The following is a 14,368-nucleotide window of genomic DNA, read 5'->3' as shown; positions in this document are numbered from 1 at the left end:
AGAGGAGAGGAGGGGAGGGGAGGGGAGGGGAGAGGAGAGGAGAGGAGAGGAGAGGAGAGGAGAGGAGAAGAGAGGAGAGGAGAGGAGAGGAGAGGAGAGGAGAGGAGAGGAAAGGAAAGGAAAGGAATAGTATTAATTGTGTCATTACTGGGCAGTGCTATCTTGGTCAGTTCTTCCTCTAGTACCTTAGTTTATCTGTAAGAATGCCCCTATGCAATAATAACTACTAGGAGTGTGTGTGTGTGATTTTATAATTTTACAGTTAGCAATTTCTTTTCTATATTGTCTCATTTACCCTTCAGAACAACCTAGTAGGATAGGTATTATTATTTGCCCTCATTTAAAAGACTCAGACTCAGACTCAGAGAGACTAAGGAATTTGTAGAAGATCACACAAAAGATGGGATCTGACCCCAGACCTTACACTCTGACCACCTTATCATGCTGTCCTACTGATACTGGCTTGGTAGGGTCAGTAAGCCACTTCCTTCTCTTCCTTTCATAGCATAGATTAATGTGGGTTTTGTCCTCAAGGTTGGTTTTTCTGTGCAAAAGAAAGCAGTAACCCTGGTTTCAGATATTAATATTTAATTTTTTATAGTTACAAATTCAAAAACCTAGTTCTTCCTTAACCTTTTAAGTTCATTTACAGTTATTATTATACTATTTATATACTTAGCATATTTAACATCCAGTTTGAGTTGTAACAACTTAATTAAGTTTTCTTTATATTTCAAGCTGTATTGATGGATTTAATGTTTCAAGCTGTATTTATGGATTTAATATATCTGGTTTCATTTAGAAGTACACCAGTTGTCTGACTTATAAATAAAACCTTCCCAAGTACTTAAATAGCTTATAAATCTAATAAATTAAGCTTATAATTACTGCGAATTTGAATTATCTTAAATACTCCAATACTGTGAATATAAACTTGGAAAATTTTCAGTTTTAAAAGGTCTAAATTAATTATTCAATTGTGCATTTTAAATTGAAATTGCAAGCCTCATCTGCAAGAAAACAGGCCAATTTTTTTAAAAGTTACAGAATCCTTCCTAAATATAAAAATGTTAAAAATGTCATTTTTAAATACATTTGCATACTTAGTTCTAAGTCATCTCGGTTTAAAGATGTTTATCCACTAATTTAACAATTATCCTAAGTGAATTTGGGAGATCCTTTCCCAGCAGTAAGGTCGAACAACAGAAAATTTTGGCCCCAAAACTGCCCGGATTTTTTATTAGCAACAATATACAGTTCTGGGCTCTATTTATATCTGTAACAAGCCCTCCAAAATTTAAAGGAGTCAGTCACACAGCCCTCATTTTTTATAAAGATTCTTGTTTTAATTCCTCTGGCCACTCAGGTAAATCTTCATCTCCGTCCAGGTGAGATTATTGCATTTTTGGCTTTCAAGGCATTTAAGCATCTTCTAGTCTAATTCAAAAGATCTTCAAGGGACTTCCCTGGTGGCACAGTGGTTGAGAGTCTGCCTGCCGATGCAGGGGACGCGGGTTTGGGCCCTGGTCTGGGAGGATCCCTCATGCCGCAGAGCGGCTAGGCCCGTGAGCCACAACTACTGAGCCTGCTTGTCTGGAGCCTGTGCTCCTCGAGAGAGGCCTCAATAGTTGAGAGGCCCGCGCATCGCAATGAAGAGTGGTCCCCGCTTGCCACAACTAGAGAAAGCCCTCGCACAGAAACAAAGACCCAACACAGCCATAAATAAATAAACAAATAAATTTTAAAAAAAATCTTCGAGCATGACTCAATTTAATTATTTTTATTTTTTCTTAGTTTTCAAGGACAATGTTTTTCTAGATACTAAAATGATTTCTGATTGAATTTTGTATTTTGTTGTTGTTGTTGTTTTAGCTTTGTCTGATAGGCAATCCCAAATTTCACAATCAGTGTCCAGGGGGTTGGATACCAATCAGTAAAGTGATAGGAACCAGATAGATGGAGATGTGAATATCACCTTTATTACTGGGGAAGCTGGATTGAAGGATGAAGCCTGTAGCTGCAACCATGCTTCTTCCCAATTTCTCTCCCCACACCTTTCCCAGTCAAGACCTTGGGACACCCCATCAGAGGGAGAGCCTGAAAAGCAGAAGCTTGCTCAACTAGCGACGAGATAAATTACAGTTTCAGAGCCTCAAGAGAAGGAATGAGAACAAGCCCACAAGTGGGTATTGTCTTAAATACTAACTCTACACAGGCTACAAACACGCTACTCACAAAAGAGATACATATTCCTCCAGAAGTGAAAGAATTTTACTCTAGATAGGAATGCCATTCATAGAAATAAAAGGACAGGGCATTAGGGGGTCCTTCTAAAAGTTCTGAGCAGTAAGTAGGAAAAATAGGTATTATAGTGCTTTGAAAATTAGAAAGTTCTACTCAGCTGTAAGTTACATTGATTATTGTGTCTAAAAGGCTCTGAATGTTGGAATGGTGTCAGAGGAATTATTCAGGTTGAATTCTTTACTGGAAAGAGATATTTACTGTTCCCTATGCCTTGAGTGACAATTTCAATATATTGGATAAACAAAATAGGACAGGAGAGATAACATGAATGGATGGGGAAGCCTATTTAATGTAATAGCAACAAATATGAAGTATTTGGATGATCCACAACCTTTCTGCTCCAATAGTGTGGCTAATTGAGAGTTGACTGTGGACATTTTTATGCTTTTTAATATCGAGGATTGTCATAAATCAGTGGGAAGCCTGGCTCATGCTTTTTGCCTGACTCACCGTTAACTGTAAGGGGTTGATGGAGAGCTGAGTGAGCGTGGTTTTCATTCAGATTACAGATCTCAAGTCCATTGCAAAATGTCAGCACTGTAACTCTGTGGCAAGTCTACAGTCAGCCCTTGACTTGGCCTTGTCTCCTTGGAGGGAGAGATGGTGGACACTCTTCCAGCTCTACCTTGTCGCACGGAGGGCTGTACCCCTAGCCTGGGGACCAGCAGATTGGATAGGATGAAACTACCTCTTTGTGGCCCCTTGTCCAAGCCACAGCCTCTTCTTCTTGGACGATCACAATAGCTTCCTAACTGGTCTCCCTGCTTTTACACTCATGGTCTTTACAGTCTATTTCCCTAATAATTATTCTATTGTTCTATCTATTAAATAGTGTTAAATAGATATAATTATTCTATCTATTAAATAGAACCCAGAATAATCATTTCAGGATATGAGTAAGAATATGTCACTTACCTGGTCAAAATCCTCCAAATCTTTCTATCACCAAATTTCAAAATCCCTCTTTAACATGACTTATATCCCTGTGTGATCTTGTTCCCAGCTACCTCTCCACTGTCAACTTCCACTATTCTCTTTGCTTACTTTTTCCAGCCAAGCTCACCTCACTTACTGTTTCTAGAGTATGGTGAGCATGATTTGTACTACTTAGTCTCTCTTGTCCCACAAAGCTCATGGCTTAAATCATCACGGCATCTAGGTGTCTGCTCAAATGTTCCTTCATCAGAAAGACCCACCGTTAGGAGCTAAATTTTGTCCCCCCAAATCCGTATGTTGAAGCCCTAACGCCCAGTACCTCTGAATGTGACTGTATTTGGAGATAGTGCCTTTCAGGAGGTAATTAAGTTAAAATGAGGCTAGTAGAGTGAGTTTTAGTTTGATGGCACTGATGTCCTTTTAAGAAGGAGACATGTGGACAGACACAGGGATCGGAGTGCACAGAGAAAAGACCATGTGAGGATTCATGAGAAGGTGCCCATCTACACGGCAAGGAGAGAGGACTTAGAAGAAACCAACCTTGAAGCACCTTGATCTTGGGCTTCTAGCCTCCAGAAGTGTGAGAAAGTAAGTTTCTGTTGTTTAAGTCTCCCAGTCTATGGTGCGCATTATGGCACATCTAGCAAACTAACACACTCGTCCTTAGCACTCAATCAATAGTGTGCTTCCACCCCCTTAACCTAACTTTATTTTTCTACATAGGGCTTATTCTGTGACAATATATTATATATTTGTTTTCACTTTCATTTATTTCCTGTCCCTGAACTTATATGTAAGCACCATGAATACTGGGACTTGGCCATGCTCTTTGTTGTAATGACTAGCACAGTGCCTGACACACAGCAGGTGCTTACCACTCATTAACAGATAAATGGATGGAATATGTTGTTAAGATTCCTGGTCTCCCTGATCTTTCTCCACTTATCCATATTCCATCTCTGTGAAGCCTTCCTTGACTCCTGTAGACCCTCCTGTCTTTCAGGAAACCCCACTACCATCAGCTCTTCCATTGAGAGCTCTGACACTGGACCCACACTTTTGGACTCTGATCATTCATCACTTCTTGACTGTTCAGTGATGCTGCTTCATCTTGTGTTTACCATTTTCTTCCAGCAAAGGAATGTTAACCTGAAAAGGAGTTTTGCACTTGGCCCTAAATGCTGTGTATCTCTATACTTATGGCTAAAGTATATATTTTCAGCCATATCCCTGGCACTTGAATTGCAGTCTGCCCGATCCTTATCCTGCTGAGTGAGCCTGAGGGGAGGGCTCAGACAAATGCAGCTAATGTTTGTGCAGCCCAGGAGACACAGCGCAGAAGAAAGCACTAATCAATAACTTCTCCTGTCTTTGCTGAAAACTTGCAATATCAATACTCTAAAGACTGTGTTCATTCTAATAGTTGAGTGGTGATGCCACACTCAGAATTGGGTCCATCTGCAGGCCTTGCCAGATTAAGACGATGTGGATGACTGGGTTATTATTTGTAATGGAAGCATGGGCAGAGGCCAAGAATTTGTGCAAACTCTCCAGACTCAGCTCTCCCCAAACTGCTTCTATACCTTGTCTCCCACTGTTCTACGTGAAACTTCTGTTTCACTCCCAACAGAATGCTTACTGCTCCCTGGGTACACCCTGACCTTCCCATCAGTTGCAGATGCCTTCCCATCTCTGATTCTTTTCTCCCGGGTTATAAGATAAGCAGTTGGGTGGGAACAGATATTACCTTTGCTTTGATAATAGGCTGTACTCTCCCACCCCTCATTTTTATCTAAAGATGCGACCCATCCTCCATGACTCTTCTTAGGTAATAACAAACAGTAGCTAACAGTTAATAAGCAGTTACTATGTACCAGGAGCTATGCTTAGTTTTTAACATGGGATAAAGTATTTGATTCTTATAACGATACTATGATATAGGAACAAATATTATCTCCAGTTTCTATATGAGAGAACAGGAACAGGGATGCCATTTTCACTTCTGCAAGAAACCTCTCCTGATCTCTCTTATATGTTCTAATTGCTTTCGTCATGAAACTTCAACAGCTCGTCTGTCACTTTGCTTATCTGGTCTTGTAGAGTAGTTCTAGGTATATTTGTCTGACTCATGCTGCTGGTCAATGAGCTCCTTAAGAGCAAAGGCCATGTCTTAATAATCCTTTTATCCATTATATTAATTCTTGCTAGACACAGATACTTAAGAACTGTTTCTTACCTTGGCTTGAATTGACTTCTTGGCCCTCAAAGTCCTAGGTTTGCTGTTGAGAGTGTCCCAGGACTCAGATCTACTGGTGCATAGGAGGGGTACCAACCTAATTTCAACCTACTCTTTGGCCATGGTTTTTGGGGGTTTGCATACTTTCAGCCAGGACCAGGGCTCCTTCTCAAGGACAGATCCAACCAGGGGCTCAGGTGTCATTGTCCCTCTTTGGTGATGGAGGAGACTTGGGATGATTTTAGAGATGCAGTGGCGATGGGACCCATCTGGAAAATTGGCCTCCTCCTCCCATATGCTGGGCTCCAAGCTGGAGGTTTTAAACATATCTCTCTAAAAGTTTAACATGAATTTCACTCATATGTCAAGTCTAGCCCTCCTCTCTAGGAAGATTCATCTTCCTTCGTCTCTTCTTCTGATCTCTTCCAATACCAATATGTGTCCCATTCACAGGGCATGCAACACAGATTGCCTTGTGTGGCAATTAACTGTTCATGGGTATGTGTCATCTCTTGAACATGACTGAAAACTCCCAGAGAGCAGAAGTGGAGACTTGTATTTCCTTCAAGTTCCATGTCTGGGTGCAGAGCTCAGAAAGCTACCTTTGTGATGGATCCACCACTAATCGTCCAACACACGCTCCCAGGCGCTCTGCAAATCAGGTAGGTACTATGGGATCAGATGATTGAGCAGATAATGAAATAAGCCAGGGTGCCCCACCAGTGTATCTATGATAAATGAAGAGAATTTCAGGGAAGTGTTTGGAGTCTAATATCATACCTTAATGGCCACTATGGAAATTGCCCGTAAGTTACGGACTGAGGTTTTAGATATGTCCAGAACCCTGCTCACTGTTCCCAACTAATGAAATGCAGAGTCAAGGTTTGAATTCAGGTCTTTAAAAACTCTCTCTGCTTTTCACACTTGTTATACTTACACTTAATTGTCAAAGGATTGTGGAATTGAAAACCAGCCCTGAGCTCACTGACAGGGGTAGAGAATTGAGCATTCCCAGAGCTCTGTCTTCTCTCCTTAACAGTTCTTTCCTCAGAATACATCTGAACCAGGTTCCATTTTTTTTAGTCCTTGGCTTTGTCAATGTGCAAAGCCATTTAAAATTAATTAAATTGATTCTTATCTTCAAACCACTCCTGGATAATGCATTTGTAGTTGCCAAAGGAGCTTCCCCAAAGGCATGTTAATGATATATTAGTTTTCCATTGTCCTTTTTTTCTTTTTTTTTTTGATCCTATATTCTAGCCCTTCCATTTCCAAGAATAATCATCATGGCTCTTATTATCAGGACATAGAAGGAAGAAAATATTCCATCCTTCCCGAGAGATGGAGTCCCCTTTAGGGTCTAGTGACAATGGTGCAGGCTTTGCTGTTTGTCTGAGAGCTTCTCTGAGACAGTGGTGGGACTTTGGTTCTTGGATGTGCTGAATTCACAGTCAGAAGTTATGACTGTTGACACACTGTCTTCCATGGTGATTGATGGGAACCTGGGTTACTGCTGTTAAGCAAGATGAAAAGGAAATGACAAATCCCAAAAAGCTTGTGAACACAATTTTATTTTATTTTGTGCCAAAGTGCCTTCATATCATTATGTGAAATGACAAAATCTATTGTATGCCTTAATTAGAAAGGCTCCTTTATTGTAAACATCCTCAGGGGTATTACAGAACTGTGTTGGGGTTCCATGTGTTACCTGTTTAACTCTTCCAACTGTAAAAGAAGACTAGGATCCTTTATGATCTGGGAATAAAAGATGTGATAAGGTGGAAATATCCAAGTGTGACTTGAGGACATTTCTCTCCAAAATCAAAATGCTGTGGAGTCCAAATTTTAATTTATTTTTATTTTATTTTTGAAGTATAGTTGATTTACAGTATTGTGTCAGTTTTAGGCATACAGCAAAATGATTCAGTTATTCTCAGATCATATTCCATTACAGGTTATTACAAGATATTGAATATAATTCCCTGTGCTATACAGTTAATCCATGCTCCTTATCTGTTTTATGTATAGTAGTTGTATCTATTAATCCCATACTCCAAATTTGTCCCTCCCTTTCTCCCTTTTTCCTTTGGTAACCATAAGTTTCTTTCTGTCTCTGGGTCTGTTTCTATTTTGTATATAGATTCATTTGTATTATTTTTAGATTCCACATATAAGCGATGTCCTATGGCATTTGTGTGTGTGTGTGTGTGTGTGTGTGTGTGTGTGTGTGTGTGTGTGTGCTTCGCGGGCCTCTCACTGTTGTGGCCTCTCCCGTTGCGGGGCACAGGCTCCGGACGCGCAGGCTCAGCGGCCACGGCTCACGGGCCCAGCCGCTCCGCGGCACGTGGAATCTTCCCGGACCGGGGCACGAACCCGCGTCCCCTGCCTCGGCAGGCGGCCTCTCTCAATCACTGCGTCACCAGGGAAGCCCCTATGGTGTTTGTTTTTATCTGACTTACTTCACTCTAGCAAGTCCAAATCTGAAAGCCTTCCTTTGAGATGTGCTGGGAGCACAGGCAGTACAGCGTGCAGCTGGAGATGGTAATTTATTAGCCAAGAGAAGAAGCCTGACTTGGTTGATAGCACCAGGAAGAGCAATGTAGAAATAAAAAGGAGGACTTGGACTTCAAAGCTAGTTAGCAGTGACTTCTTCATTGCACACTTAAACCCATTAAATGAGGGAGCTCTAGAATCCCAGGTCAATGGATTTCCTCAATTCTGCCAAATCGCCCATCAAGCGGGCAGTGTCTGCAACCACTCCTAGCTGTGCACCCTGAGGGGATGCTGGCCGCGGATAGATCAGGTGCAGATCAAAGGAGTGATTTCAATAAGCCCAGACTCTTGCCTCTTCCCTTACGTAGAAAAGCTCTAATTCATTAACATCTTTAATGTCTGGTTTTCTTTAGTTAACGATGATCTTTGATACTCTGACCACCTGGTTTTTGTTGCAAAACTCCTACGTATGCTGGCTCCTCCGTGACCTCTTCAGATCAGTCCCTCAGAGCGATCTGAGAGGCTGTATTCCGGGTCTAGGTCCTCAGAAAGTTCACTGAATAAAGCATACTTCTCAACTTTTAGGTGGTACTTTTTTTTTTTTTTTTTTTCCAGTCAACAGTTTTGGCAACCAGCAAAGGGACCCGGGGCAGACTTCTCTCTTTTGCCCGAACTCTACGAGAATCGAGCCTGGTACCAGCAGAGACCTCCTGGGTCCGTCCACCTCCTTGGAGAGTCCAGAGGAATTTGGGGGAGTCTCTCCTGGTTCTCGGATCTCCCATTATTGGCTAATGATCCTAAGTTTTATTCAGTGGTGTTACACTCCTCTCTGGAGGAGTGGGTTATCTTTGAAACTTGGTTTCAAGAAGGGGTACCTGGGTTGTCCTCAGTTGAAAGACACCGGGGACATTTTTGATGAGTTTAGGCATCGAGTGGGTTATCCTCAGTGAAGAGACTGGGAAGATACTTTGCTCAGTTGAAAGACACTGAGTAAGGCTGGACTGGGTAGTAAGGTGGAAGGCTGGCCTGTCATTTTTCCTTGAATTGGCTACCTTAATAGAGTTTGTCGAAATAAAAGTGAAGATACCTTGTGAGAGCTTTCAGCTCTGAAGCAGGGACATCTCCTGGCCAGCAACAGCTTTCTCAGGCACCAAGAAATTTGCAGGAGCGGTGGAGGCAAGGCCTCATACTCTGCAGCAATCCCAGTAGGGAAACCTGCTCATTTTAATTAAAAGGTTGCTCTGCCGGGGACACGCCTAAGAACTGGCCACTCCATGATCCGAGCACCCGTGGTGGTCTTATACTACCAGAGGGAGAACCCAAGACACATAAGAGGGCCAAGAATGACTCTAGGGTAAAACCTAGAGAAGTTTTATCCTAGAGAAGTTAAGCTCACAAGCAGCACATTGGCCCACTACACGCTCGCCACTAGCAATTTTATTTTGACAAACTAACCTTGGAATGGGGAATAAAGCTTTCAAGGCAAAAAAAAAAAAAAAAAAAAAAAAAGGAACGACAGATTGCCAGCCTCCAACTCACACCCCAGCCAGGTTCATGTACAATATTTGAATAATTATACTTGCAAATACTTGATTGGGGAAATTATACGAAAAGAGGTCTCAACCTAAAATGACCAAATTAGGGCTCTTTCAACATTCCAAAACTAATTTTTTGTGAACACAGTTAGAAAAAGCCGCCCTGATAGGACATCTTTTCAGAATTCTGACCTTATGGAAGCAAAAGCCCTTCTAGGAGGGACTTGCATTTCTCTTCCTGTGCCTTTGAGATGTAGATGTTCTACCTGATCTTCGGGTGTTGTGTGGGTGTTAGTGTTTGTGTGTGTGTGGTGTGTGTGTGTGTGTATGTGTTTGTGCTTTGAGAACCTGGTCTCTGCCATCCGGGAGATACACTTAAGCTGCACATTTGGCAGCCAGTCGAATAGACTGGGATTTTGAGCCGTCTTCTGTCTGAATGCACCGACTCTCAGGGGCTTTTTGCCTTTTAACCTTTGTTGTGTCACAGCCTGCACAACAAAGGCCTTTGCTTTCTTAGGCTATTTTGGGGAGTAAACTCTCTGGAGGTTGTTTAGGTGGCATCCTTCGCCTCTTGTGTCTTATTGGTTTGAGTCACTATTATACCTCATTAATGACCAGATGATGGAGCCTTTAAATCTAGACAGAACCCTGGCTGTTTTATCTTCTAAATACAAATGAAATCCACTTATCTCTCCCGCAGCCACACTCTTACTCAAGTCACCACGATCTCATCTGGGACTCTGACTTTACTGATCACCTACCATCTACTCTTACCTGCTGTCCCCAGTGCACTCTCCATCCTGCAGCCAGAGTTATAAAGGTGTCAGAGAAGGTGGGGTTGGCAGATTGGAGGGCTGGGCTGGGTGAAGAGATGCAAAGACATGCTGTGCGGGTGACATCTTGGAGGAGGTTACTCCAGGGCTTCCCTGCCCTGAGAATTCACATGCTTCTTTCTTCCTTAGAGCCTGTTGGGCAAAGGGGTTTTAATTAGCACGAAGAGGCAGGCTGGAGCTCCTCACCCCCAGGCAGTGATTCTGTTCCAGAAGGAGAGGAGAGCCAGCGAGTGTGTGCCCAGAAATGCTAGAGCTATCAGGGAAATGCTGAGAGTGAGGGTTGAAGGGCACCCAGCAGTCTACCTGGTCCAAACAAAAGAAAAGTGGACTGTGTGATTCCAGTTAGCATGAAAAGAATGGTTCCTTACATATTGTTGTGAAAGTTTCCTGTGAGTGATCCAGCCTATACACTGGCACATATATCCTTGTTTTCCAGATGCTACACGTGAGCCATATTGTAGACCAGAAGCCCTTCAATGTTTAAAGTTCTTTTAAATTTTTATTTAAAAAATGTGTATTTTATATTGGAGTGTAGTTGATTAACAATGATGTGTTAGTTACAGGTGTACAACAAAGTGATTCATTTATACCCATACAAGTAACCATTCTTTTTCAAATTCTTTTCCCATTTAGGTTATTACAGAATATTGAGCTGAGTTCCCTGTGCTATACAGTAGGTCTTTGTTGGTTATCTATTTTATTTTATTATTATTTACTTTTATAAATTTATTTATTTTTGGCTGCGTTGGCTCTTCATTGCTGGGCGCCGTATTTCTCTAGTTGCAGTGAGCGGGGGCTACTCTTCGTTGCAGTGCGCAGGCTGCTCATTGCGGTGGCTTCTCTTGTTGCGGAGCACGGGCTCTAAGCACGCAGGCTTCAGCAGTTGTGGCGCACAGACTTAGCTGCTCCGCCGCATGGGGGATCTTCCTGGACCAGAGCTCGAACCCGTGTCCCCTGCATTGGCAGGCGGATTCTTAACCACTGTGCCACCAGGGAAGTCCTGGTTATCTATTTTAAATACAGCAGTGTCTACGTGTCAATCCCAAACTCGCAGTCTATCCTTCCCCCAACTCCCCCTGGTAACTATAAAGTTCGTTCTCTAAGTCTGTGAATATTTCTGTATTGTAAATAAGTTCATTTGTATCATTTTTTAAGATTCCGCATAAGCAATATCATATGATATTTGTCTTTCTCTGTCTGACTTTCTTCACATAGTATGATAATCTCCGGGTCCATCCATGTTGCTGCAAATGGCATTATTTCATTCTTTTTAATGCAGAAGCCCTCACATTTAAGTGTGCATCAGAATCACATACAGAACTTCTTAGAACAGTTCCTGAACCTACCACCAGGAATTCTGATCTTGAGAACCCAGAACGAGTTGAGGAATCTGCATTTTTACTTGGCTTTAAAAAATTATTATAATTTTAAAAAATGGTAGTAAAATACCCATAACAGAAAATTTGTCATCTTAACCATTCTAAATGTACAGTTCACTGACATTAAGTACATTCACATTGCATGCAACCATTACTACCATCCTTTTTCAGAACTCTTCTCACCTTGCATAACTTAGTACTGTACCTATTGTAGTCAATAAGAAACTGAATAAACAGAAACCTCATTTAAATAGAGTTGGGAGACCAGAGGGGGAGCTCTCAAGCCCTGCAACCAAAGCAGAGCCCAACAAGGAGGAAGAGAGACTCCTCTGCTTTCCTGGCAAAGACTGCCAATGAAAAGCCCTGGACTCTGTTTGCTAGAGCCCTCCCACTTTCCTTTTCCCCTCCTACAAAAGGATTCACCTTCCTTTGCTGTGCAGGGGCTTGCACATGGCTCTTCATTGTTGCAGACCCCCAGGTTCAACTCTCCTCTGATCCCGAATAAGCCCATTTTGGCTGGAGAAATATCTAGCAGTGTGTTTCAGGTCAACATCACTAAATACGGAATCCCCTTTTTCCTCTCCCCCAAGTGTCTGGCAACCACCATTCCACTTTCTGTCTGTAGCTCATATAAGTGGCGTCACACATATTTGTCTTTTTGTGACTCGCTTATTTCACTTAACATAATATCCTCAGGTCTAATCCATGCTGTAGCATGTGTCAGGATTTCCTTTCTTTTCAAGGCTGAATAATAGTCCATTGCATGTATATATCACATGTAAAAAATGTTATTGGAGTAGAGCTGATTGACAATGTTGTGTTAGTTTCAGGTGTACAGCAAAGTGAATCAGTTATACAGATATATCTATCCACTCTGTTTTAGATTCTTTTCCCATAAAGGCCATTACAGAGTATTGAGTAGAGTTCCCTGTGCTTGACAGTAGGTCCTTATTAGTTATCTATTTTATATGTAGTAGTGTGTATATTTCACACACTACTAATGAATGTGTATCCATTCATCTGTTGATGGACCCTGGGGTAACTGCTGATATTTGGCTATTGTGAATAGTGCTGTCATCATGGGTATATAAATATCTCTCTGAGGCTCTGCTTTTAATTCTTTTGGCGATTTGCATTGTTTACCAGCTTCCCAGATGACTTCAGTGCAGATGGTGCTCAGCCTACACTTTGAGAATACGGATGTGAGGAAAGCACCAGCTAAGTGTGGATGCAAATGCTGGCCCACACCGATCGTGTGTCCCTAGGCAGTGATCTGTCCCTGCGCTCCTCAAAAGGACCTGTTTGAACCAGAGCATGTAGTGATATATCTCGAAATGAAAATGCCAGAAGCTAAATTTTAATCTAAGCTAAGCTTTTTTAATCTAGGCTAAGCTTTTGAAGGTACTATTCGTCAAAGAGCTGTGAGAAGTACATTGTTGACAGAATCAAGGTTATCTCCCCTACCAGACAAGGAAAAAGGTATTCTTTTACTAACCAAAGATGCTCCTAGCCTGGGACACAGAGAAAAAACTCAGTCTTTTCCTTTATATTTTGAGCACTTTTTTTCCTTTTTTAAAACTCCCATCCTACCACAAGATCATAATGGAATTCTCTGACACTGTCTTCTAAATCTTTTATTTTGGCTTTCCCTTTATAATTAAATGTTTAGTTAACTTGGAATTGATTCTGCATATACTGTGAGGTGGGGACCCAATTTCATTAATTTTTCCATGTAGATAACTAAATACCCCAGCATCTATTATCGAACAATCTCTCATTTGTCCACAGATCTGCATTCTAACTTTGTCATAAAATAAGTTTGTGATCTGTTTTTTTCCTATACCAATACCGATTTTTTCAAAATTTCTATACCATTTCCTTCTTCTACCTTTCCCTTTCCCTTCCCTCTCCTCTCCTCCCATCCCCTCCCCTCCTCTATTTTCCCCTCTCTTCTTCCTCCTCCACCTCCGCCTTCTTCTCAACAAGTTTCCATATCTAGTAAGGCAAATCATTGGCCGTGTCCTTCTCCAAGGGTGTTTGGATCTTCCTCTTCGCTCTTTCCTATTCATTTTAGAGTCTTTTTTTTTTTTCAAGTCCCATACACAACTTTGTATGGATGTTAACTGCAATTGCACTGACTTTATACATATATCGGGGGAGATTTGGCAAGTTTACAATATTGTCTTCTTCTCCAAGGACGTTGTGTGTGTATCTCTTAATTATCTTTCACTGTTGCTTAAATCTTTCAACCAAATTTTATCATATTCTCCATAAGTCCCCTGCATATCTTTTGTTAGATTTATTTCTAAATATTATCAGGGTTTTCAATTGTTATTGCTGCTATTATAAAGGTATGTTTTTTTTAATGAAAATTTCTGACGTTTACTGTTGCCATATAAAAATATAATTAATTTTATACTGAATTTGTATCTTGTAAATTTGCCAAACTCTCCAAACAATTCTAATCATGAATCATAGATTATCTTGCATTTCCAATATAAAAAATTATGATACCTACAAATAATATATTTTGTCTCTTCCCCCTCCCCCATTTTTATATCTCTTCTTTCTTTTTGTTTTTCACTTGTTTTTGTTAAGGTGCTAACTGGGCCTCCAGTACAATGCTGAATAGGAGAGTTCACAGAGTTTTTT

This window comes from Kogia breviceps, chromosome 11 (genome assembly GCF_026419965.1).
Source record: "Kogia breviceps isolate mKogBre1 chromosome 11, mKogBre1 haplotype 1, whole genome shotgun sequence".
NCBI lineage: Eukaryota > Metazoa > Chordata > Mammalia > Artiodactyla > Physeteridae > Kogia > Kogia breviceps.
The sequence above is the reverse complement of the archived record's forward strand: the minus strand, read 5'-3'. Positions refer to the sequence as shown.